Raw genomic sequence first — 27,509 nt, 5'->3', positions numbered from 1 at the left:
CGCAGGCTCCTCCCGGCGGGGCGGCTGCTGCCCTGAGGAGTCGTGTTTCTCAGCCTGGCCTGCCAGGAGCGAGCTCTCCCCACCCCGGCGTTCCCACGATCGCCCTCGCCCGCGCAGTGGCCGTTGCAGTCCGCTTGCCCCTCGCCCGTGGGGGGCCTTGAAAGGCCTCAGGGCCATGGTGCCTGCGATGCCACCCGGGCGAGGGAGAAAGGGCTCGTTTTACCGAGCGACACCCCTCCTTGGGGCTAGGTGGAGACCGTGAAGTGAAGCATGCCTTTGGAGCGGGAGAGCAGCGCCCTAGTGGCCCGACATCGTTAGCACACCTTCCCAAATGCCTGGGGTCGACGCCCGTGTCAGTGGTGAGAATAAAGTGTGGGATCCGGTGGTGGCTGCTGCCTCCATTTTTAAGATGATGGTGATGGGGGTTGTGGAGCCGTTTTTAAAGCAGAGGCCAGAAACCATGTGCGGGTGGCTGCTTCTGTGCCTTGGGGCCCTACTTTGCAAGCTCCGTACAGGCTGAATCTAAAACCCCCTGTCTGCTGCGAGCACTCGGTCTCTGTCACTATTTTAGCCACCTCGCTTTAGTAATTTTGTTCTTCCTCTGTTCTTGATCTCTCTCGGTCTCTCTGCTCAGGGGCCCTTCTGCTTCTCTGTGGGTCTCACCGCTTCTTTAGCTCTGTGTCTTGTTATGGCTGTCTGGTGTGTTATTTTATGTCTATGTTGGTTCTCAGAAGAGCTCCTGAAAGCATAGTTTGCCTTGTATATGCACGTAAGTTGGGAAAGCAAACGTCGGCACACACCCTTCTCTGATCCCTTTTGTCACTGGCATGGTGGAAGGGTAGGGCTAAGAATTGTTTGACTCTGACGTTCTGTGACTTTGAGAAATGTTGGGCTGTCGCTTGTTCCCTAGAGGTGCCAAGATCTGGTAGGACTTTTGGGAGCCTTGTGAATGCAAAAGCCCCAAACCAGTATTCCTTCTATGAAAGGTGAACTAGATATACCTTCAGATTACATTCTAAAACTCTAGTTTGCCAGACATATCCTGTCACACCAATGTTGTTTAAGAAGGCGCATAGAGTTTTGTCACCACAAACTTGATTGTTCCGTAATTTGAAAAATAGAAAATTAGCTATTTAAAAAGCAGGAAGATCTAAAACGTCACAAACTATAGAGCACTATTGAGAACTTTTCTTGAACAGATTCTGAAACGATTTAACTACTTGACTCCCAAATGGAGAAGACCACAGTTTGTTTTCTTACTTAGCTTTCTTGGTACGCCTTTGGGGAAAGATAGTGGAACGTATGGGACTAGAGCCAAGGAACTACCAAAGAAGGGCTTCCCGCAAGCAAGAATGGCACCCCCAGAAAACTAGGCCGGAGGCAGTGGCCTTTGATTCAGAACGGTAGCCATAGTTCCTCCTTGACTAGGAAAGCATGGCTCTGCCTTGTGGTGTATCAGTAATTTTCAAACTGACCTCGCACAAAATGACCAGAGCTCATTTGGTGACTTGCATCTTCGCTTTGGAATACACAGGTCTTCCCTGGGCCAAAAAGTTCCTTTTCCCAGTCAAGAAAGTCCCTGGGCAGGGCCTAGTTAGGCTCCCATTTCTCTCTTTTGCTCAGACGTTTCCCTGAGTAGCATCGTTATGAGACTATATTTGAGACTATATTATGAACTCGTGTTTACTAGGTCTTACAACTGATTTTGTGAAACTGATTTGTAGAAGCCCAGGGTCCTGAAAGGGAAGGGGAAACTGGCCTGTTCGGAGCACATGCTCTGGGTCAGGTCCTACATTCAGAACTTTACATAATGTTGTTATTATTATTAGTCGTTACCAATATCCAGAAGGTAGGTAGGGTTCATCATGTTTTACGGATGAGGAAACTGAGGTTCAGAAAAAGTTCAGCAACGTAGCCCAGGTTACCCAGCTGGTAAGCGACGGCATGGAGGTTTGAACACAGTGCATCTGTCTTCATGTACGACACCATTTTGCCTCTCCGTGGGATGAGATGGCGGGCCAGTCCTGATCCGCTGCGTTTCAGGGCATGGGTCCCAGACCATCTCCTTCACCTAAGTGTTTCCCAAGTGAAAGGAAGGGATTTTGCCTTTTAAGAGCAGGTTGAATTTTTTTATTTCTGTCTTTGTGTTTAGTTTTTATACTCATGGGTTTAGATTGTACATCAGTCCAACTCATGGTGTCATGGGATAGGAGTTACAGATGAAATCATTCAAATCTTACCTTTGGAAATACAGGTCAATTCCCATTACTGTGAACTCCAAGTCTCACATCAAATATTGCTTGAAGTACGTGGGCTGTCAGCCAAAGCTTGAAAGGGCTTTTGTTATACAGACATCTCTGTTGTAAAGGTATTTGTTGTGATGGGATTTGAGCTGTATAATGACATTGCTCTCGGAGGATTACAGCCCTTAGCCGCTTACCTAGAGAGAGCAACGGCCCCTATTTTCACCACATTGATACCTACGTGCGCCATATATTACTTGCCTGCTCACAGGTAAAGTGGGACCCCGAATTTACTTTGAGTCAGACTGTGTCAGTAGAGAACGGTTATCTGGTTTTCACAGGGCTGATGTCAGGGCCTCAGAAACTAGCATTATTAGAGGCTCTGTCTAAATGTGGTTTAAGTTATCTAGGTAAGGCTTTTGGAGTGGCCCTGATTCATTGCTTTATAGACACTGATGGTCCCAAGCATAGAGACAGAACCAGGCTATTACCTAATCCAGGTGAACAAGAGTTTTCTCTCAGTCTGTATTTTATGTTCTGTTTAGTCTTAAGGCACAAAAACTTTGTCCTGTTTTTGAAACCATCCTTTCAGAGGTAGAGCTTAAGCTATCTCTCTCTTCTCCGTAGAGATCCAGCAGCTCTGGGGACTCTGGCTCAGAAAACTGTCCCTCCTGTTAGGACCCGTGAGGAGTGTTTTACCCAGTGGTGATCTGTCTGGTCTGTAGTTCAGCACATGGCTTTTGAAATCAGACAGGCCTAAATGCAGTTTGTGGCTCCCTTGCTTCCTTGGGCATGTTGTTTAATCACATCTGAAGGTGGGGGCTGTCCTCTGAGTGTTGCCGAGGTCATGAAGTTATGTGCTTTCTACAGAGATGGAGTGTGGGAGGAACTTGCATTGGTGGCGATGATGATTAGGGTTGCCATCATCACCACTGTCTCTAGGAACTTAAAATCTTTTTTTTTTTTTTGAGTTGGAGTCTCACTCCGTCGCCCAGACTGGAGTGCAGTGGCTGCTCCCAGCCACCACAGCCTCGACCTGCTGGGCTCCGGCGATCCTTCCGCCTCAGCCTTCCAAGCAGCTGGAACTACAGGTGTGCGCTACCACGCCCGGCTCATTTTTTTTTTTTTTATTGTAGAAATGAGGTCTTGCCAAGTTGCCCAGGTGTGTCTCGACCCGCGGGCTCAGGCAATCCACTCACCTCAGCCTCCCAAGGTGCGGGATTACAGACTGAGCCACCAAGCCCGGCTGGAACTTAAAATCTAATAGGACTATTAAGGCAAGTTCACAGGTAACTATGATTAAAGAACTTCAGAGCAGATGAGTGGGAAAGAGATGCCGGCTTGGAAGCGTGGAAGTTCAGAGGGAGAATGAATAACTTGCAGCTTTTGGGAGACACGAAAAGACGACATCTCTACCAAATACTGAACGCAGTAGCAGGGTTTCAATAAATAAAGATGACATTGAACGTGACAAGTGGAGGGCCTGGCCTGACTCAGGTGTGCAGGTGAGGAAGTACAGGGTGTGTTTCTGAGCACTGTGAATTCCCCCAGAGTTCAGAGGAAACGTGAAATACACAAAGTGAAATGGAAGATGGGAAGCTCACAACGCCGAGGACTGTAGGCTAGGGCCAGTTCTGGAAGGGCCTTCATTCTCAGGCTCAAGTCTTTGACGTTCCTGTGTCAGAGAGTCGAGGCTCCGGGAAGGCAATTTTAGCAAGAAGAAGCTAGTAGGCTGGTGCGGTGTTGACTTGAGTTGAGGTCAGGATGTTGGCAGTCATGAGAATGGAAGAGAAAGGAACCTAGTGACACAGACGTGACAGTGGTGGTAAGAAGACAACTTGATAACTAAATTGGGGTGGTGATGCCCAGGAGGCTTTGGCTTACTGGGAGAAGTGGGAGAGCAGTCAGCAGCGATGGGAATGGAGAACAAGAGAAAACAAACAAGATTAAGTTCAGTTTTACTTGAGTTGAGTCTGAGGTGCCACAGAAGAGCCAGGAAGGGTGCGAGCCAAAGAGCCATTGCATCTGGTGATTGGGAAGACTTGAGAGATTTTAGAAGACGGGCAGAGGTCAGGGTGGGGAGAGAATCTGGCCCAGGAAGACGTGTGGGACTGTGAGTAGACTCCTCCTTTAGCAGTCTGGCAGGAAAGAAAAGAGAGCATAAGCAGGTAGCTTGTTTGTTTAGCAGATGATAAGTTGTAGAGCAAAAGAAAATAGTGACAACAGCGTCAAGTCGACATGAATCAGGATCCTTGCAGACGAAAGAGAACATGTGGACGGTGGAAGGAGCCTTCTTTTGAGACACGGGGCGAGTAGGAGGAAATGACAGCATGCCCAGTTTCAGTATGATGGAGGGAGATGGGAGACACTCAGCACAGATGCCCTCAGTCCTCTCAGCCAGTGGTGGATTTCTAAGGAGCCTGGGTAGAACTAAGACTTGAGAAGAATGGACAAGGTTTAAAATAACTGCTTTGGAAAACGCTATCAGGGAAAGAATCGCAGAACAGTTGAAGGGCAAGGAGATCCAGTTACACTTGGATTGTGTGGATTCAGAGTGGCCCCGATGCTTGTGGTTCTGGGGATTTCCATCCATGATGAGTGGAAAACAAAGCCATAGGGAACCGGGAGCTGGAGGTGACCAAGCAGGTGAGGTAGAAGGTCAAGAAGGGTAGCAGATGTGCTCGAATGTTCTCTTGGGGTCTGAAGTAGGGAAGCCAGTAAAGCTGAAAGGCAGTTCCTGCCCTGAGAGGAGGGGATGGAGTTGAGGAGTTGGAGACTGAGGCATGATGGGAGAAGGGACAGGACTGGAGGTTGTGAAGTGAAACCCAGCTCGGAACCTATCAGTGGCAGATGGATTATGAGCCTTGGACCATCACTCTCTCAATTCTTAAGTTAATCAGAACTACAGTGTAGGGTCACAGCACCCCAGAAAGCATATTCTGTCATGAACGCTATTTTTCTACACTTAGATAGTTAGGTATAGTTATTCTGATTGATGGGAATGAAAACTGATGAGATGAAAATAATTTGGCATTGGAGATGGGAAGGTGGAAATCAAGCCTCGGTCCCAATCTGACACCTCCCTGATCACATTTTACTACCTCTCTTTCTGTGACTTCTCGGCCACAAGAGAAATCAAAATGGGAAGTGGCTTGTGTTGACTATTACTGCAGACCAAAGGACAAAACTTCCTTTTTTCTTGAAACGTGTTGGGAGGTCACAGCATAACTGCCATGCAGCTGCAGCCCGCCAGGGCTTTGAGCCCAGAGCTTTCTGGGTGGAACAAAAATGACATTCATGGTTCCTTTGGGAAGGGTTGTCACCTTGATGTTTCACAGGAGCAGCTTTTGTGGTGGTGGTGATGATGCTGTTATTGTGTCATCCTCTTGTCGGGCAGGCTGCAGTTAGGGTGACCCTGGGGACTGGCCCCACTGATCTTCAAGTTATTTCCTCCCATCTTAAGGGCTTTACTTCAGTCTTCAAGGACTCATTAATAAGATCAGACTTTGTCCTAATCTCTCCCCAGTTCAATATGATGGAAACGTCTTCTTGAGAATGAGACTGGATGGCCAGGAAGTGAGCAGGGAGGAGGAAAAGGAGAAGGTGGTCAAGACACCAAAGCCTGACTTGGTTTATTTCTGAATTGGGCAGAGGGCAGCCCAGAATCCAGAAGATTCTCTGGTGCTGTGGTAGAATTGAAAGTAACCCTGGAGTCAGAGGACTTGACATTGGTGTTCCTTGGACGAGCTGGTGTAGACATTGGACCTCAAGTTATTTGTTCGTGCAATGGAAATAATTCCCACCTAGTGAAGTTGTTTTGCAGATTCACTAAGATAACTGTTGTGGATCCTGCTACTACAGCTTAAAGGGAGCTGATAATCTTAGAAGCTTCATTCTTCTTTAAAATGTGAAAGGGGTGGCCAGGCTCGGTGGTTCAGCCTGTAATCCCAGCACTTTGGGAGGCCGAGGGGAGTGGATTGCCTGAGCCCCCGGGCAACTTGGTGAGACCTCATCTCTACAATAAATAAAAAATTAGCCGGGCGTGGTAGCGCACACCTGTAGTTCCAGTTACTTGGACGGCGGAGGCGGAAGGATCACCAGACCCCAGCAGATAGAGGCTGCAGTGGCTGGGAGCGGCCACTGCACTCCAGTCTGGGTGACAGAATGAGACTCCAACTCAAAAAAATAGATAAGTCAATAAAAATAAAATGTGAAAGGGGAACACCCATGGCCTTTTATGAAAGGGCTGATATTGGAGCACGGGGGTGGGAGTGGAGAGGTTCCTTTTGACATCTGGTCTTTCCTTTCTTCCTAAAAACCTGTCAGAAACTCCACTTAAGCAACAGAAGTAAACTCGGAACCCGTTTATTTAAGCAACATCGTCTTGAAATCAGTTGAGAAAGAATTCAGAAGGCAGGAAGGTGAACCCACGCTCCATTTCAATGCCCACAAGTAGGGGAGAGGATTTCTGTCCTACATTTCTTGAAAACCAGGGTTGCTACCCTAGATCTTCTGGGCCAGCCCATTTTGGTGATGCCTCAATGGCCCACAGGAAGGACATCTCACCCAGAATTAATGTTATGCCAACAGAAATTTCTGTGTCACTTACTGTGACATCCTTTCATTGTTGGCTGACCGTGAACCTGCAGGACAAACATAAGATGCAGTAGAAACGTTCATATTCATGTAGGCAGGGATCCTTACCACATTCTTGTGAAAGGTGCATTCACTAGTTATATCTTATATGAAAAGATTTAGCAATTCGTTTTTTTGTAAAGAACTTTTAAATAGTTTGACTTACACAGACTCCACCCATTGAGCTGATTGAGATAAAGGAGAGAGAAATGTCAAATAAGCCTCTGTAAGTTACAGGAAGGAGGAGACCGTTTAAATACCCCATAGTCGGCAGCCCCTTCGAGTCCCCTCCCACTGTGGGAGCTTTTCTGTCCTCTTAATAAATCCTGCTTTCAAAAAAAAAAAAAAAATACCCCATAGTCTGGCGATGGCTGGTCTGTGTTGTCCAGCACAGCACTCAATTTCTGTTTCTTATATCAAAGGGCAGCGTCTACCCTGGCAGATAATATCTGTCGTGGGTACGTTTTGATCCTCACATCTCTGGAGAGAGGAAGAGGAAGAGAGGGAAGGAGGGAGATACAGAAGACAGACAGAGCGAGCCAGTATCAAAGAAGAAGAAAAATTACTCAAGGCTGCTTTTAACCATTTTGTTTTCTTCTCCTCTGTCTGGGACATTAAGACTTCAGCTGGTCCCCAGCCGTCTTCTCCCAGTTAGCTTTGCATTTCTGGAATTAAAGTAGCAGAAGAATAAAGAAAACAGGCTCTGGATGAAAGGAGAACAGACTCCTTTGGTAGAAATTTGACATGAAAAGAAAATTCAGGGCTTCTCGGCTCCTGCCAGTTTGAATTCCTCCAACATATCTCACAGGTTGACTGAAAAAGTGAAGTCTAGGAGCTCTCGCCATCTGCATGGGCCACCAGGTACAATTTATAGTTTGCCTGCCCTGAGACCTCAGCTGCTGAGATTTCTCCATATAAGGAATGATGACACAATTGTACCACTGTGGGTTACCATCCTATGGGATATGAGAAAAGCAGCCCTCTGGAAGTGAAAAGTCCAGTGTCCCTGCCAGAAAGGTACAGGTGCTCTCTATGGGGTCAGAGGATCAGTTACTCTGAAATGCATGTGCATTGCCCAAGAGCCACCTTGGCATGCCCTCCCCTCCCCCGTCCCTTACTCACTTCCACCTAGAGACACCAGATGATCAGACATTCAGGTTGGAAGGTCTACCATCTTCCTCCTTCGATCTTTGCTTCTAGTGAAAGTTTCAAATCAACCGTAGTTAAATTATATTTTAGAAGTTCTCAGAAGGCTAGCATTAAAAAAAAATAGTATCACTACCTACCTACCTTTTGAAGAAGTATATTATCTTTAATAATTCCAGCCATGATTAAATGTAAAATACCACTGGCACAATTAATACTGCTTTGTGTTTTTTATGTTAGTAGATTTTTGAAAGACTGAATTTTCATCCTTGGACATATGACCCTAGATGCTAACCTCATCATAATTTTACTGATCCTGAGACCATTCAGTCTCATGCTTTTTTTGATAATACTGACTGGGCCAAGCCTGTTTACAATGGACAACTCTTCATTGTGGTTAGACATGGGCATGCCGGGTGTACCACTGTGAATAAATACAGAATAATCATTATGATCTTCAGAACCACTGGAACCTAAGAAGGGATGAAAAGATAATCGGCCAAGTGGGAACAAGTGGAAACTATGCTAAAGTAGTATGATTTAGCAACAGATTGGTCTGGGTTTATGTGCTTTGGTAACAGAAATTATGACACAGTATATTGGCTTCCAAGGCAGTTGGTCAAGAGAATTGAAAATGCTCTGACCCATCCTGTGAAATTTGGTGGGAAATCAGACATTAGGTTATCTCAGGGATGTCTATTAAGTATAGCACTGGGGAGACTTGCAGTGAATTAGACCAGTTATATATAGTCAAGAATCAGGATGATCTTCAAATGTGTAGAGGGTATTTTGACAGTTGTTTTGAAGAGTCCATGTCATGGAGAAAGGAACGCAGAAAAAAAGGCATATGTGAGTCAATGATTTAGAATGTACATGGACTTCTCAAGGCCGGGGTCACATGGAAGGCACATATAGATAGCAAGCTAAGAAGTGAGTTATGCTGTCAGTGGGGAAGGGAGCTAGTTAGCTGAACAGGGGAATGTTGTAATGAAAAAACTAATGGTTCAGAGAATGGAGCTCGCAATTGAAACACTGCAGGAATTGGTATTTAGGATCAATATTTTTTCACTCTCTATGTAAATGACAGCGATGGTCTCTAATCCAGTATCCACGTTCTAGTATTAATTCAAATGGGAGAAACCCATAAAATATACTTTGGGCAAATGATCAGTCTGAAGAATAAAGGAATATAATTTATCCATTTCCATTAGAGGATTATAAGTGGGAACGAGAGAGAAGAACTGGAGGATTGAAAGAGAACATTCACTCACCACGCTCTTTAACTGACCCAGAATCCGATCTTTAGAAAATACTTAAGGTATGCTAGGCCTTGAGCTAGTGAAGGACAAGATCTGCAGCCTCACCTGCATGTGGGTTGAGACCCATCTCTTTATAGTAGTCTTCATTGTGGCAGACGCTCGCTGAGCCCATTAACTGCTGCTATCTCGTTGCCTTCTCCTTTTCAGGTCTAGGTGAAAAAAAGAAAAGGCTTCCCAAACTAAAAAGAAAAGGCTTCCCAAACTACCGTAGTTGTATGGGAACTACATCCTAGACATGTAAAGGGGGAAGAAAGCCTCAGGAAGGGCGAGGAGCCCAGGAGCAAGGCCCCCGACAAGCTAATGGTCAAAACTGCCCCCCAGATGCTAAACATTCCAGATATGATGGTACCAGACACTGAGTGTTAGGGAACAGGTAATTCGTCCCTTTCCTCAAAGAGCCTTTCAGCGCCTATCTAGGCCACCATGCCCACTATTAGGAAACGGTATTGAAAAATATCAAGGAGCTGGGGGAGTTCCAAGGGAGAGCGGCGTGAATCACAAAGGTCTGGGAAGGTGAACCCATATGGAAGGGTCTCGGAGGTTAACTTGAAAGACCTGGGAGCATTGAGTCACGAGAATGAAAAGGGGGAAAGGCTGTAGCTCGACATTAAAAGGAGGGATTGTGTTCTGTAAAAAAGAAGAAGAAGAAGAAGAAGAGACTATGATTGAAGTTTTGAAGATGCCAAAGTGCAGAGGGAAGCTATATATAGATAAGCTCTTTCAATTAATGCTAAACCCTGGGATTCTGCTGCTTATATTTAAAACGTTGGAACAGCAGGCAAAGTGTAGAGTTTGAGCCAAACTTTTACACAGAAGAGGTGATGAACTTAGAGCATGTTATGAAAGTTAAGGAGAGGGTGGGGGCAGCCAGCTTCGCAGTCCCCAGGAGTGGGCCTCCGGCCAGCTCTCACATAGGGCTTAATGGCTTTTGTGACCGTGATTTGGAGCTTAGGATAGCCTCGAAAGCCCTGGGTCCCATTTAATGTTGAATTTAATATAGAATAGAAGAGATCAAAGATGTGGCCCGGAGAGCTAACAGTGTTTACCAGAGTACCAGTCAGATGGCAGCAGGCATGGATGGGTGCCTACTGTGTGCAAAGCATTGTCCTTTGTGCTGAGACAATAAAGATGAGCAGGCCATGTTCTTGACCCCAAAAAGAAGAGAAGGAATCGTGGGTATTAAAAGCAGGGCTGCCGGGGTTCTTTTGAACATAGAGCCTGCTTTGGGTTAGACCTGTGTGTGTGTGTATGTATGTATGTGGGGGTGTGTGTGTTTGCATGCACACGTGTGTTTCTTCCTGTAAGGAGAATGCACTTGAGGGAGCATGAGCTTCTTGTGTTGTTCATATAATAAAGATGTGGTGGGAGAGGGCTAGGGGAACTGAGGTCATATGATTGCAGGGATCTGACATGTTTCCTGTCAGTTACATGTACATGTTTCCTTTTCCCCTTTTTTCTTCATTTTTAGTTTTCTTTCTTCTTTCCCCTCCCTCTAGGGAGTTCAGGGCAAGAAGAGACCAAAGTTTGACTCCCGAGCCTTTCTGAGGGTTCTCTGTTAAGACCTAGGACATGCGGTTTGCAGCCCTGCTGTTAGCATAACCGAGGCCCCAGCAGGGCTTCAGGCTGGCCTCATGCCCTTTGCAGCATGACGCCATTTGGTGCAGGGACCTGAGGAAGAACTGGCCCTGACCTGATGGCTCCACATCCACTTAACACCACAAGGGACTCACAGTCGTAAGCCTCCTGAGAGGTGTGTTGTGTATGAATGCATGCGGAACTCAGATGTGTGTTTTAAGCTTTGTGATACCCCAAAGTTAGTTTATGAATGTCATTTTTTCAAATGGGTATGATATTGCCCACATGGTAGACTTCTGTTAGTTATTTATAAAATGTTGCATGTAAATTGCCTAGTGCGGTGCCTGGCGCATGGTGGGAACTGAGTAAAGGATAGGGAGTTGTACGTAGTAGATGTACTAGAAGAAAATAAAGACTGAGAAGCGTGCAGATCTTTCTGTGTGCTTTGTTCAAAATTGACGGTGCAGCTAGGCTACCATCAACACGATGTTACTTTTGAGTTTTTTTTTTTTTTGGAGTTGGAGTCTCACTCTGTCACCCAGACTGGAGAGCAATGGCCACTCCTGGCCACTGCAGCCCCCACCTGCTGGGCTCCTTCCACCTCAGCCTTCCACCTCAGCCTTCCGAGGTGATCCTTCCACCTCAGCCTTCCGAGTAGCTGGAATTACAGGCATGCGCTCCCACGCCTGGCTGATTTATTGATTTATTGTAGAGATGAGGTCTCGCTGCCCAGGTGGGTCTCGAACCCACAGGCTCAGGCAATCCACTCACCTCAGCCTCCCAAGGGCGCGGGATTACAGGCTGAGCCACCGAGCCCGGCTTGAGTTATTTTTGAACATTTATGTGACCGGCAGTGGAGGCAGCTACTGACTTCCATGCAGTATCTCTAAGCATTCTGAGACAGCCATCCTTAAGGTCATTTCTCCGAGAAGCTGGTCTTTCCTCAGCCTGGCACCCTGCTCAGAACCACTGCTGGTTTCAGAAACCTGTATAGGGTAGCTCATTCTAGAGGAAGAACTGTAAAGATAATTATCAGAAGAATCACAGCTTCAAAAAGGAAATAAACATGTAAACATTAACTTTCATACACACACCTCTCTAAAAAAAAATCCTTCACTAAAAAAAGAATGTATGTTCCTAAGGCATCCCTTAAATGAGGACCTACATTCTAAGTAATATAGTAATTGATACAGTTCTGAATAGGCTTTCTTATGATGTTAGTTAATGCAAATAAATGAAAGAAACAAAAATTCTCATTATTTACTTTCTGTGTGTCTTCTTATATATTCTCCTTCAAGTTAGGTTAGCTTAACTTAGGTGTTTTATTTTTTGTTGATTTATGTCTGTATGTGTGAATGTTTTTAAAAAGAATACTAGCTTTTTAAGAAGAGGATATGAACCAAAATGCCTGCACGAATTAAGAAAAATCAATGAAAAAAGTTGCTTAATTTGCACACTCCCTTGCTGCATAGGGAAACTTACTTTTCCTTCCCATTTCCCTGAGGCAGAGAAAACAGATCAGCTTAGTTTCACTGTCCAGGTCAAACCTCAACAGCAGAGCAGGAAGGAGGGCCTTCGTTTTTTTAAATCCTCTGAAAGATAGTTGAGTTGTCTAGGTAGATAGCTACATTTAGGAATGCAGGACCACTGGCCCTATCTCTTAGGACTCAACTTGTTCACTTGGGGCAATGACGGCAGTTAACCCAGGAAAGGCCAAGGAGGCCTTTCTCTGCCTGTCTAATCCTGGGACAGAAGCCGCAGGGAGTGTTGGGGGAAGCTGCCATCTCCAGCACTCCCAGGGCCAAGCCAGTGTGCCCTGGTGGTGGTCTTATGAGACAACCCCTCGGAGACCCAATAAGCATACCTAGTTGCAAAAAAAGGTGGCCTGGAAGGATAAATTAGACATTATCCAAAAAGCACCATGAGGTGTTTTTCAAGGCTCAGATGGATCCATGCACATCACATGTTGCCCTCAGCGCGTGGCCGTGCTACCTGCCATGGTCCCTCCGGCTGGCGACAGCATGACGGAGGCAGCAACCTGGCGGGGCACAGAGCGGGAACGCACGTCCATGCCCGGCCTTCCTCCCCTTTGCCAACCGGGCTGCTGAGTGCGGTGCTCTCTTTGTGAAGTGGACATCTGTCTAATGGGAACTGGATGGTGACCACCAGCTCGCTCCATGCAGGCCCCCACACAGCTGCCAGGTGCTGCTGGCTCTGAGCTGCTTTGCAAGTCCGGCACGGGCTGCAGTCGGCCCGGAGGTGGGAAGCACAGGACCCTTACGCCAGGCCCAGGGCCCTGCCGGAGAAATGCGTCTGAGAGCCCTGCTTTGCACTAATCTCTGTGAAGGAAGAAAAAGACTTAAGGAAAGGTAATGAATAAATTAAAGACACACTTTAAAAATCGTATCTTTTAGGCTTTCCTCTCTACCTAATTGTGCTCTAATCTGTACTTAGGAGTACAGTTTTTAAGTGGGACATGTCAGACTTTTATGCCACAGATTAAACTCCCAAGGCAAATACATTTGTGACAGCTTAAGAGGCGAAAAGAAGAGTCTTCATCAAATGGCAGAGTTGGATTGTTTAACCTCGACTAATCAGGCGTCAGAGGGCCGGCCACATGTCTTGAGACGTCTAGAATGCTCGGGAGATAAGAGCAGGCCTATCTCTGTGGCTTTCTCTTGCCGGCATTAGCTGAAGAGCTGTGAGAGTCTATGGAAAACTATTGGTCGGGCTGCCCTAGCAACACAAAATGCTGTGTTGACACATATTCCATCACGTGTTTGCAATGAAAATGCTGTATTTTTAGAACACTTCAAAGTCAGGAAACCGTTAAACCATATCGCATCCTCTCCTGCCCTCTGGCCACTTCCTCCACACCCCCTGGGAAAATTGCCCCCATTTGATAGAAAAGGAACCTGAGACAAAGATTAAGTGATTTTTGAGCAAAGCTGATAATCCCAAGGAAAATTGCTGATCGAGTCTTAAAATCTTACTCGTCCTTCCGAGTAATTTTTAATGCTTGTACCCCTTCTACCTAAGCCATGTGTGTTCCATATGACCTCAAATCTAAGCCTTAATATCGTATATGGAGTTCAAAAGACAACTTAGGTTCCCGTTTTCTTTCCTGGAATTCATTCAAATGAAAATAGGCACATAATACTGTGCTGTTAAAAAAAAAAAAAAATCAAAGCGTTAGGCATACTTTGAAAATCTTTTAGAATTTATGACACTTAGTTTTTTTTTTTTTTGAGTTGGAGTCTCACTCTTGTCACCCACGCTGGAGGGCAGTGGCATGTTCACAGCCACCACAGCCTCAACTTGGCGGGCTTAGGCGATCCTTCCACCTCAGCCTTCCAAGTAGCTGGAACTACAGGCGCACGCCACCACGCCCGGCTAGGACACTTAGTTTTTTAAGTGTCTTCCATGCAACTAGCTTACATTGCTTGTAGATGGTCTTTTGTATCTCTGAAATTACTGGGCCTAGCTCAATGCTGGGCATGGAGTACAGAATTAGCTGCAAGTTGAATGAATGAAGTAAATGCCACGTCTCTCTGATCCAACACCACCCGACCCATTTTTGCAAAGTTATTACTCTGTAGAGCAGAGAGATGCTTTCATTCCTCCTTAGAACAGGTTTCAAGAGCTTTGCACATCAGGTAGTGTGCATTGAGCTTTGCATAACAGGCAGTGTGCATTGCATACCAGGCAGTGTACAAAGACAGAAGGTATGGCTTAGGTCCGCAGGCCAGCGGAGTCTATGGGGTTGAGTGGAATAGGGCTCCCAAATGGGTGTTTGTGTCTATATTGTGGAGAGAGAGTTTACAATGCTTCCCCCCACCCCCACCCCCAAGAAAGCTCTCTGATCCAGTAAAAGTTAAGGACTGCAATGTATAAACAGGCAAGGAGCATCAGAGCTGTCCAGCCTGTGTAGGGTCTGGCCAGGTGCATGCTACAAATCAGGTCTTCCAATAGCAAAGCCCATTAGGTGTCAAGTAAAGATGGCACCTACTCTCAGCTCTCAAAGTAAGTCCAAAACAAAAAATGGCCTGTGAGTCACCTCCGTCAGCATCCCCAGATATACGGGGCTGAGGTTTTTCCTGCGTGAGGCACTACTTGTTAGCTCTTTTATAGACTTCATCACTTGGGTCCAAAAGAAAAAAAACAAAAAATTAGATCAAGTGAGCGAGAGAGTTTTATGAATCATAGGACCGCAGTAAGCATGAGGCGTGTTGTGTGGTTGTGTGCTTTTCCTGCTGTGGGCTCTTCTCTGCGCCCTGGGCAGCTCTTGGCTACCTTTTGGCTACCAGAGAAATGCCGCCTTCCCAGAGGGCAGTGGTGGAGTGCTCGGTGGAGGCACTGAGAGGCCGTGTAAGGTGGAAGTGAGGACAAGGCCTGGGAGATAGAGTGCCTCTCCCAATCCTTCCTCGACCACATCCTCTCTTTGGCTTAGTGTGAGTTACTTAGATTCTCCGTGCCTCAGTTTCCTCATCGGCAGAGTGAACGGGGTTGTCAAGCAGATTGTGAGGTCATGGAGGTAGAGCACTGAGAACAGTGGCACCTGGTTGAACCATTGTCATACCCAGTCTTCTCTTGACGGGTAAACTCAAGGACAGAGAAGTGAACCATCAGGCTGACAAGTGTCTCCCGTGACACCTCTGGGTATAGTTTGCATTCCAAACAAACTGGCCTTTCCGTAAAAGCAGGGTCTATCTACCCAGCAGTTCTGACCATGGTAATTATGACAACTGATATTTATGCGGAGCACTTGCTGTGTGCCAGGTCATATACTAAGGGCTTAATATCCATTATCTTGCAATGCTGTTCTTGACAACAGTCCTACCGGATAAATCCTGTTTATTGTACCCAGTTTACAGAGGAGAAAATTGAAACTCTTGAAACTAACACACCTAAGTAGTGGCAGACATGGAATTCAAACCTGAATAGCTTGCCTATAGAATTTCCACTCCCAACCCTGACATTGTTGTTTCTGGTTTCCGATAGCATGGAACTGTGCATGTCTCTATACCTGATATCTAGGATCGATATTTCCTGTTTCACTTCAGAATGCACAGTCCTCTGGAGTTTGAGTTGCCTTTGGTATCTCTGTATTTCTACCACCTAGCACAGTCTGTGGTATCCAGTAGGCACTTAATGTTTGCTGAACTGTATCAAATCGTTCCCCGAACACCTCTTGCATTTCTTGCACCCATGTCTGAGTCCTGCCATTTCCTCCACCTTGGAGTATTGTTTCTTCTTCCCAGTTCTGGTTGTTTGCATCCCAGCCTTTCACAATCTAGTGCAAATGCCACTTCATCCATAATGGCTCTTCCTCCTGGACACCCCAGCAGAGGGTGATGTCCTACCAAGCTGAAATTCCTGTGACGTTTGGAACCCTGTCAGTGCGCACAGTGCTTTCTGTGTCATGCTGCAGTCGCTTATGCACTTGGTTTATTGAACTTGCTTCTTGCAATCAGGGGCTATTTGAGTCCACTGGTGTACCTTCTAGAACTTCTTAGAACTTAATACACAATGCCTTAACGTGGAGATCAACACTTGCTGATTGAGACAATGCAAAGCATTCCAGGGAAAGGGATTATTTTCCCCACCAGCCTCTCTACTTCCTTTTTGTCTTTCCTTCTTTTTCTTTCCATGGCACGATGACATAGAACACCCCACTGCATTCCTGGTTTCGAATCAGCTGGTGAGCACTCTATGGAGCATAAAAAAATATTGTTTCAGCTGAAGCAACGGAAGTAAGAGAATCATTTTAGGGTGTCACCGCAGTGTAAAAGGCCTTGACATTTAAAATAAAATAAGGAAGGAGAAAAACAGTTCTCTCTGGTCGTCGGAGTCTCTGCCAGCAAGGGCTCCGAGCCCTCTGAGCAGCGTGCACACCTGAAAGCCCGCCAGACTTACAGATGTTTCCTTTGGCTCTGCTGGGAAGAACCACGCTGCAGTTCTCAGGAACAATTCCATCCTGGCAGGGCCTGGTGCAACAGGGAACAGGGGCGGCAGACAGAGCAGTGACTTCACAGGTCTCACCCCTTTCTGCTTCCCCAGACCCTGAGACGCACGTTGCCTCTTTCCTCTGAGTTTACCTCACTTTATTCACTCGGTGCCAACACACACAATCTTTTTATGAGGCTGTGCAAACTCCGCTTAGCTGACTGCATACTTGGAACTCTAAGACGATGATATACTTGGCCTCTGGTGGCGATCCCAGAGCCTCCTTAGAGGTCAAGTGTGGTTGGCTGGGACTCTTCCAGACCTGCATTTTCTTCCTTTGAGGACTCAGGGTGTAACTTGGAGGAAAATGTACTTTTAGGGCCCACAGGGGAAAATGGTCAAGGGGAATGGAGACGAAGTAGCAAGTGGAAGTAAGCGTGGGGATTCCCATGGCTGCATCTCTGGCTTTCCTGTCTCGCCCCGGGTTCTAAACCGCCCCTTGGTATGAGACATTCTATCCCCAACCAGCATAACCGAAACTGAATTTGTTGCCTGTTCTTCCTCTGATTGTCTCTCTTGCTGTCGAAGGTATCAACTTCCTTCCTGTCACCCAATCCCAAAATCTCGGTGTTATCCCTGACTCCCACCTTGCCTTGCCTTCCCAGCCACATCTTGTGGATTCTAGTCTTACAGCCATTTTGTCCATCCCTACTGCCCTACCATTTGTAGCCCCTGAAAGGCAGGAGCCTTTCAAGCGGCCTTTGTCACAGCTTTATTGAGGCATCATTTATATGCAGTAAGCCTCACATACTTAAAGTATAACATTTAATACGTTTTGGCAGATGTGTATATGCCTGTGAAACCATCGCCAAGATCAAAATAATTAACATGTCTATCACCCTTGGATGCTTCCTCAGACTTCTTTGAAATCTCTCCTGTCCCCACCCACCACCCACCCAGTTGTCACCTGATTGCTGACATTCTTTCTGTTACTGTATGTTAGTTTCTGTTTCCTAGATTTGTATGTTACTGCAGTTTGTTAGTTTCTGTTTCCTAGATTTGTTTGTAACTACAGTCGTACAGCATGTGCTTTGTTTTTTGGGTTTTTTTGGTGGGGTCTGGCTTCTTTCACTCAGCGTAATTACTTCAAGATTCACTTTCACTCCCTCATTTGTGACAAGAGTTCATTCCATTTATTACTGAGTGGGATGGTATAGAATGGACATACCACAGTGTATCAGTTCTCTTGATGGGCATTTGAGTTGCTGCCATTTTGCGACTATTTACAAAAAACAAAAAAGAGCTGCTGAGAGCATTCCCATATCATATGAGGACATTCCCTTATTTGTAGAGACCCATGCTTTTGTTTCCTCTTCGCTTAACGTCAGGCAGTAGAATGGCTACATCATACGGTAGGTTTACATTTGACTTTTTAAGAAGCTGCTGAACTGTCTTCTAAAGCGATTGTAGCATTTTACTTTCCCACGGTAGTGTCTGAGAGTTTCAGTTCCTCCACATCTTTGCCAACACTGGGTATAATCAGTATTTCTAATTTTAGCAGGCGTGTGTGGTGGCGTATGTCATTATGGTATTAATTTTAATGAGCCTGATGACTGATGATGCTAAACATCTTTTCATGTTTATCTGACACCTGCGTATCTTTCTGAGGAAGTGTCCATTCAAATCTATTCCTCCTTTTTTAGTCGGGTTGTTGCCGTATTTTGTTGAGTTTCAAGAGTTCTAGATACACTCTAGATTCAAGCACTTCATCACATACATGTTTTGTAAAAGTTTGCTGCCAATCTGTGCTTGTCTTTTTATTTTATTAATGTCTTTTAAACAGAGATTTTAAATTTTGCTGATGCCTTATTTATCAATTTGTTCTTTTACCAATTGTGCTTTTGGTTTTTTGTCAAAGAACATGTAACCCAAGGTTATAAAGATTTATCTTATAGATTTATAGTTTTGTAGCTTTATAGTTGTAGATATTAAATTTTTGTCCATGATCTGTTTTGAGTTCATTTTTGTATTTGGCATGAATTACTTACTGAAGTTAGTTTTTTTTAATGTGGAAATCCAATGGTTCCAGCATCCCTGTCCTTCTCCACTTGATTGCCCTTGCGCTTTTGTAAAAAAAATCAGTTGTCCATATATGTGTCAGTGTATTTCTGTTCTGCCTGTTCTGTGTCATTGATCTTACTTTTCTGTCTTTGCATCAGAACTACACTACATTGGTCATTGCAATTCTGTAACGAGACTTGAAGTTAGATACTATTAGTCCTCTTTTTCAAAGTTTCTTTCTTTCTTTTTTTTTTTTTTTAGCTATTCTAGGTCCTTTGCATCTCCATATGGATTTTAGAATCAGTTGGACAGTTTTTACAATAAACGCCTACTGAAATTTTGATTGGGAATGCATTGAATCTGTTCATTGATTTTGAGAGAATTGACTTGTTAACAATATTGAGTCTTCTAACCCATGAAATGGTACATTTCTCTGTTTATTTAATTTTGCTCACAAGTAATATATAATTTTCAGTATATAGGTCTCTGCATATTCCTTGTCAAATTTATCCTTAAGTATTTTATATTTCCAGTGCTCTTCTAAATATTTTTATTTTATTTACCATTTCCAATTGTTTGCTGTTAGCATACAGGAATACCATTGATTTTTATATGTTGATTATATATCCTACAACCTTGCTAAACTCATTTATTAGTTCTAGTAGTTTTTAAAAAGATTCTGTTAGATTTCCTACATAGATGGTCGTGTCATTTGCAAATAAAGACAGTTGTATTTTCTTTCCATTCTAGGTGTCTTTTTTTCTTGCCTGCTTATACTGGCTAAAACTTACAGTATGGAGTTGAATACAAGTAGTGAGAGCAGATGTCATTGTTTTGTTCTTGATCTTAGGGGAGAACCATCTTTTCGCTGTAAAGTATGATGTTTTTCTTAGATGCTTTTTATCAGGGACATTTTCTTGTGTTCTTGTTTTGCTGAGAATGATTAGCAATGGATTTTGGATTTTTAAAAAATTCTTTTTCTGCATCTGTTGAGATGATCGTATGATTTTCTTTTTTTGTTTGTAAATATGATGAATCACATGGATTGATTTTTTTTTTTTTTTAAATGTTAAACCAGTCTTCCATTGCCAGGATAAACCCCATTTGGTCATGATGATTTTATTGGATTCTATCTAGTGAAATTTTGTTTAGAGTTTGCTTATAATTTATCTGGCTTGTTTGGGTATAATGTAATCCTGGCCTCATTGAGTGAGGTAGGAAGTGTTCTCTCGTCTTCAATTTACTGGGAAAGTATATGTAAAGTTATATTACTATTATTATTTCCTTAATTGTTTGGTAGAATTCATCACATAAGTCATCTGGGCCCCAAGTTTTCTCTGTGAGAAGATTTTTAACTACAAATTGGATTTTTTTAGTATGTATAGGACTATTGAGGTTTTTCCTTGAGTGAGTTTCTGTCTTTAAAAGTATATGTTCATTTAATCTAAGTTGTCAAATTTACTGGCATAAAACTGTGTATAATATCTTATTATTTTTAAAATATCTGTAGCATCAACAGTGATGTCATCTCTCTTATTCCTGATATTGCTAATTCGTGCTTTCTCCTTTTTTCTTAAACTTCACTTGAATTGAAGTGTTCAGTTTGATTTGTCTGCTCAAAGACTTTGGTTTTGTTGATTTTCTTTATTTTTGTTTTCTATTTTATTGTTTTTCACTTTGAGTTTATTCCATTCTTTTGCTTGCTTTAGGCTTAATTTGCTCTTATTTTCCTAGTTTTTTAAGGTAAAAACTGAGGTGACCAATTTCAAATCTTTCTTCTTGACCGATTTCAAATCTTTCTTCTTTTCGTAATGAAAGCATTTAATGGTATACATACTTCCCCCTAAGTATTTCTTTACTTACTTCCCACAAATTCTGATGTGTTGTGGTTTCATTTTTATTTAGTTCAGAATACTTTCTAATTTCTCTTTTGATTTCTTCTATGACCCATGGATTATTCAAAGTATGTTGTTTAGTTTCTACTTATAGGTTGATAATTCCTAATCTGAAAATCAGAAACTTTAACTGTTCCAAAATCTGAAACTTTTTGAGCACTGAAATGGTGCTTAAAAGAAATGCTCATTGGTGCAGTTCAGATTTCTGATTTTCAGGTTAGGGATGCTCAACAAGTAAGTATAATGCAAATGTCTAAAAAAAAAGAAAAGCATTTTGGATGAAGGAAACTCAACCTGTATTTGATGGCTTTTTGGAGATTATTCTGCTACTGATTTCTAATTTAATTTCTTTTGTGGACAAAGAACATGCCTTATATGGCTTGAGAACACTTAAGTTTACTAGACTTATTTGATGCCCCATACTATGACCTTTCTTGGTAAACAGGCCGTGTGTATCTGAAAGGAATATGTATCTGCTGTTCTTGGACTGCGTAGTCTACAAAAGTCCATGTAATTGATAGTGTGGTATAAATCTTCCATATCGTTACTGACTTTCTATGTACTTGTTCTATCAGTTATTGAGAAAGGCTATTGAAATCTTTAGTTATTGTTGTGGATTTGTCTCTTTCTGTTTGCAGTTCTGTCAGTTTTAGCTTTCTGTATTTTGAAGTTTTGTTATTTGGTGCATTGATGTTAATAATTGTTATGTTCTCTTGGTAAATTGACACCTTTGTTATTTTGAAATGACCGTCTTTATTTCTGGTATTATTCTTTGCTTTGAAAGCTGCTACGATTCATATTAATATAGTCATTCTAGCTTTCTTTGACTAGTGTTAAATGATATATCTTTTTACATTCATTCACTTTTAACCTATTTGTATCTTTATTTAAAGTACATTCATCATAGATAGCACATAGTTGGCTCTTACTTTTTTATTCTACTCTACCCTTTAATTGGAGTATATTTAGATAATTAACATTTAATGTGATTGCTGGTAAAGTTGGGTTAAGGTCTGTCATCTCACTGGCTAGTTTTTAACTTCTCTCATTTTTTTCTTTCCGTTTTTGTTTCTTTTCCTGACTCCTTCTAGATTTGATCTTATTTTATCTCCTTCATTGGCTTATTGATTATAACTCTTTGTTTTGTCATTTTAGGGGTTGTTTTAATGTACGTATTACATATCTTTACCTTACTGCAGTTTACTTTCGAGTGATAACATGCAACTTCCCATACAGTAGGACAATCTTACAGTAATATACTTCTCTTTCGCCCCCTCCAAGCCTTTGTGGTGTTATGGCTATATATTTTACTTTCACATGTCATAAACCCCTTAATACTTTGCTTTCATTTTTAATTGATCAAATCACATTTATTTTTAAAAATTTTGAATCATAAAAAAAGAACGCCTCACTTATTTGCCCATGTAGTTACTGTTTCTGGTACATTCTATTTCTTTGTATAGATCTGCATTTCCTCGTGGTGTCATTTTCCTTCTGCCTGAAGGACTTTCTTTAATATTTCTTGTCAGCTGGTGGTAAATTCTTTGACCTCTTATATATCAAAAACCTTTGTTTTTGAAATATATTTTTACGGGCTATAGAATTCTAGGTTTACAGGGCTTCCCCCACCCCCTTATTACTGTCACCCTTTGTGCTCAGAAACTTCTTGCAACTACCAGCAACTCTACTGCACTGTTTTTTTGTTTTGTTTTGTTTTGTTTTTTGAGTCAGAGTCTCACTCTGTTGCCTAGGAGGCTGGAGTGCAGTGGCATGCTCACGACTACCCCAGCGTCGACCTGCTGGGCACTGGTGATCTTCCTGCCTCAGCCTTTCAAGTAGTCAGAACTACAGGTGTGTGCTACCACGCCTGGCTAATTTTTTTTTTTTTTTTTTATTGTGGAGACAAAGTCTTGCTAAGTTGCCCGGGATGGTCTCAAACTCACAGGCTCAGGCAATCCACTCACCTCGGCCTCCCAAAGTGGCTGGGATGACAGGCTGAGCCACCGAGCCTGGCCTCAACTGTACTTTTTTACAAAATAGTGAAAACCGAATTACTTCATATTAAATATCAGAGTGATTGAACCAGTTCTTTTGTTGTAATGATATTTGGCTTATCGTGGAATTTTGGACATTGAGGAACTAGTTTATGACCAAAACCTCAAAATTTTATGTCTTATATTTTTATATATCTTATATTTTATATCTTATATTATTTCCTATCATATGGTAGATAATTGTTTGAAACAGACACCAACATGCATTGTAGGTTCATTGATACATGCTGTACAATAGTAATTTGTTGGGTATCTTCTACCTGGTGTTTTTCTGTTCGAAGAGACAGTGCAATCTCATTCTCTTCCTCTCATATTAATAATATGTCATTTATTGTCCAGTCTGTTGTACAAAGATGATGTGGAAGGACACCTCGTGGTTCCTGAAAACCACTTCTCAACCGATCAATCAGAAACTTGACAAATTTCAAATGGGATATAGGTTTTTTTTCACTGTTTTCAAATGACAAATTTCAAGGAACATATATTTTGGAAAAACGTGTGTGTGTGTGCAAGTTTGTCCTGTATAATCATCAGCAATCTCTTTGTGTCCTGAGAGGGACCATCCGAGTGGTTTGCTAGATTTACGATGTAGGGGATACCTGAGCGCAAAGGGTTAAATGTTGCGGGGGGGTGTTCTCCCCACCATGTTCTCACGTTGTGTCTGATGTCATCCTTACCTTTGTTTCTATGTACATGAGTTTTTTTTCCTCAGTGTGCTTTTAAGATTTTCTCTTTGTGACAGGGCTTAAGAAATTTAATGATATTGTGTCTTGGTTTGGTTTTCTTCGTATTTCTTGTATGTGTATGTGTATTTCTTCAAAAAGTTTCACTGAGCTTTTTGAATCTGTGAGTTTATAGTTTTCATCAGATTTGGAAATGTGTCAGCCATTACTGTAGTCAGATACTTTTTCTGTGCCCTTTCTGGTTTCTCTCCTTGGAGACACATATTACTCATGTATTCAGCCTCTTAAAGTCGTCCTACAGCTTACGCTTGTAGTTCTCTTCTTCCTTTTTTGTTTTAGGTTTCTGTTTCTCTCTTTGTTCCGTTTTGAAACATGGCGCACTAATCTTCTGCAGTGTTTAATCTGCTGTTAATGCTATCCAATGTCTTTTTCATCTCAGACATAGTTCTTAATCTCTAGAAGTCCATTCTGGCTCTTTTTCTTATCTCTTCCAAGTCTCTACTTATCTCTTGGAACATACCAAAGACAGGGATAATGGTGATTTTTAAAGTCCTCATCTGCCAATTCTAGCATCTATATGATTGTTATTCCACTTCTAAAGCGAGGCCTTCTTGAGTCCTCTACCCAATGTGCCATGAATTAGGAGTTTTCTACCAGTCTGACTGGTAGGGACAGGCACTGTTCCGAGCCTTTAATTCGTTTGGAGGGTTCTTTCTGCAGCACTCTGGTATCTCCTTCCCTCACACACTGATCAATACGGAGTATTTGAGAGGGGGGACCTCTATGGATCGCTGGGGTTCTCCCTGTGAAGCTCACTCCTCTTTAGTCCTCTTAACTGCAAGTTCTGTGTCCCCAGACTCTCAACTCCAGATCTTCCACTCGGAGTATACTGATTTCTGCCTGGCATCCATTTTTCTGTGCTATGGCCTAGAAACTCTTTCAGGGCCTAAACGATGAGGGCAGGGGCCAGAAAACCCAGAATTATTTCTGGAGAGTGGCCCTTTGTACTACTGGCTTCCCCCACTAGGTAAACATTCTAGGAACCTATCAGCTTCAGTGTATCCACTAGCATTGTGATGGGCTGTGTTTGGCTTTGGTGATATATATATATATATTTTTTTTTTTTTTTTTGGAGATTCTTTCAATGCATTTGCCTATTTCATGATGGGTGATTTATGAGCACAACTACTATACTGTACTGTGCGCTCAGCAGTTTTTACCAAAAATGGCATGAACCCCATGCCTCACCCTCCCTATTCACCCAATATTGCCCCAAGTGACTTTTTTTGTTTGTCTCCATGGATGACAAAAGTCCTCAAAGGGAAAAGATTTTCTGTTGTGAAAGGAATGAAACAAAAAACGGCAGAAGCGATGAAAGGCGTCGAAATTGATGAGTGCAAAAATTGTTTTGAGCGGTGGAAAAAGCATCCCAATAGGTGTATTGCATCACACAGAGATTCCTTTGAAGGTGACTGAAACTTAAACATGTAAGAATAAATACACTTTTTAAATTAATAGTTTCCGATTTTTGGGGGTCCCTCTTCATATTTTCAGGCAGAAGGGTTATCCGTCTAGACTGGAAGCAGAAGTCTGCTCTTCTAATTATATTTTCTGTTTCTGGATCTTTTCCCACAATGCCTTTCTGTTTATCCAGAGGAACTGTAGTACTGTTTATGGTACGTGAATCTTTTGAGACACCACATTAACTAGAAAATACAGCCCAGATTCCTTGGCCAAATTTTCCAGGTCTCCCATGAACTGTTCCATGTTTTCCATCACCTCCATTTCCATTCCTACAAATTTGCTAACTGGAATTCCTGTACTCCACTTCTTTTTGCTGACAGCTTTCCTTTGTCCAGGGCCACCATTTCCTGCAAAGTTTTATCACATCTCCAAGGTGAAAATGATCTCTTTTTCCAAACTCCTGTAGATTTGTATGTACCTCTTTTAGTCAACGTTCTTCTGTGTATTAACTTATTTACGCACATGTCTCATCTCCTCCAACTATCTATAAATCCTTTGAGGATCCATGTCTCATTTACGTGCTCTTGGAAATATACAGTGTCTACGAGGCAATCCATATGTGTCCATTCAACACACATTGACCGGCAATCTTGGGAATCAACACTGAATGAGATATTGATGAAATTTTGACCCAGTGATAAAGAATGTCCTAGGCTAAAAGGAATGGAGTGATCCTATTGTCTGCAGGGCGTTTGGAGCCTACTCCCTTCTTAGCTGGTTGTATCTCCTATTTCTTCTCTGTGTCTCAATTTGCAAACAAGAATCGCTCTTTTCCCTTTGAAAGAATGAACACTAAAGGCAGAGATTTTCATTTTGTTGTCTTTGTATTCACACAACCCAGCACTATACCTAGTTCAAGAAATGGCTGTTTAATCACAGCAGTTACTCTCAGTGGGACATAGAGTCAAAAGAATTTTTTTTTTTTTAAGTTCACAAAGTAGGCTGTACCATGGAAGAGCTGAGGAACTTCTGTCTTCCAGAATCTGCCTGAAATACCAAAAGCACACCAAGAAAGAAAAGTAAAATCAGACTCCCAATCTCTGGGTTTTTTAAATCTCTTTTTAAAAAGTGATTTCAAATGATTCCACTCATAAGAGGTAGTCAAATTCAGAAAGACAGAAAACAAAATGGTGCTTGCCAAGGCTGGGGGAGGAAGCGGTGGGGAGTTCTGGTTTCCTGGGTGGGGAGATTCCACCTGGAAAGATGTGAAGGCTCTGGAGAGGGGTGGTGGTGACGGTGGCACCGCAGGGTCAATGTCCTTGGTGCACTACACTCCCCTCAAGTCCTGGCCATGTGTCTGGGAAGCTTGGAGGTAGATCGGCGTTTAAATTCCAGTTCCCCAGCCAGGCTCGGTGGCTCAGCCTGTAATCCCAGCGCTTTGGGAGGCCGAGGTGAGCGGATTGCCTGAGCCTGCAGGCTCAAGACCCGCCTGGGCAACTTGGCGAGACCTCATCTCTACAATAAATCAAAAAATGAGCCGGGCATGGTAGCGTGCGCCTGTAGTTCCAGCAACTTGGAAGGCTGAGGCAGAAGGATCACCGGAGCCCAGCAGACGAGGCTGCGGTGGCCAAGAGCGGCCACTGCACTCCAGTCTGAGCGACAGAGTGAGACTCCAACTCAAAAAAATAAAAAATAAAAATAAATTCCAGGTCCCCAAGGTTGGGTACACTGCTTGCCCTCTCTGAATCCATTGTCTTCTCTGTGAACGGAGTCCGACCCAGAGTCTGTGACAGAGGGCACTCATAAATGTCCATCTCATTCTTTCCCTTTTCAACTTTAGAGAGAAACTTGTCTTTCTTGGATGGTTCTGCCAGGGTATTAGCTTGGAGAGTACAGGGGGCCTGGTGGAGAGCATGGGAATGGGCAGTACTAGGCTTATCTCGGCAGCAGGAGCCCCTGCTTCTGTCCTTGGACACCCAGAGGCCAGAGGCTACGTCACACCACAGGACCCCATCCTCTGTATGGTGGGAGGCACCCTGGGGAAGGAAGACCCTCTGGGTGTCTCCTGGCGTTGCGGTGGGGAGGAGACTCTGGACCAGGACCACGGGGTATCAGCTACCAACCCGGTGGGTGGTCTCAGGAAAGTGGCCCATCAGGGGACGCACCCCGGAGACGCCACCTTGAAATCAGAAAGCACAGAGCGGCTGGGGGACGTTGGAGCCTGGGTGGCCCTCTGCTGCCCTTGCGTTTCATCAGTGCATGGAATCCCTGGACATATCACTCCCCAGCTCCTTCCAGATCATCAGGCTTGACTGCTTTTGTGAGTCCAAAATGGTCACGTAATGGCTGTTTCATTGGTGTTCTGATTTCTGAAGAAAGTGATTATCCAGGGTCTGAATGTAGAGAAATGACTCTGTATATTGGTGGGGGGGGGTATGTATGCAGGTGCTACTGCTCTGGCTTTATTCTTCCCACCCCTCCCCGCCGA

Source organism: Carlito syrichta, unplaced genomic scaffold, assembly GCF_000164805.1.
Source record: "Carlito syrichta isolate Samal-C Ts95f unplaced genomic scaffold, Tarsius_syrichta-2.0.1 Scaffold308004, whole genome shotgun sequence".
NCBI lineage: Eukaryota > Metazoa > Chordata > Mammalia > Primates > Tarsiidae > Carlito > Carlito syrichta.
The sequence above is the reverse complement of the archived record's forward strand: the minus strand, read 5'-3'. Positions refer to the sequence as shown.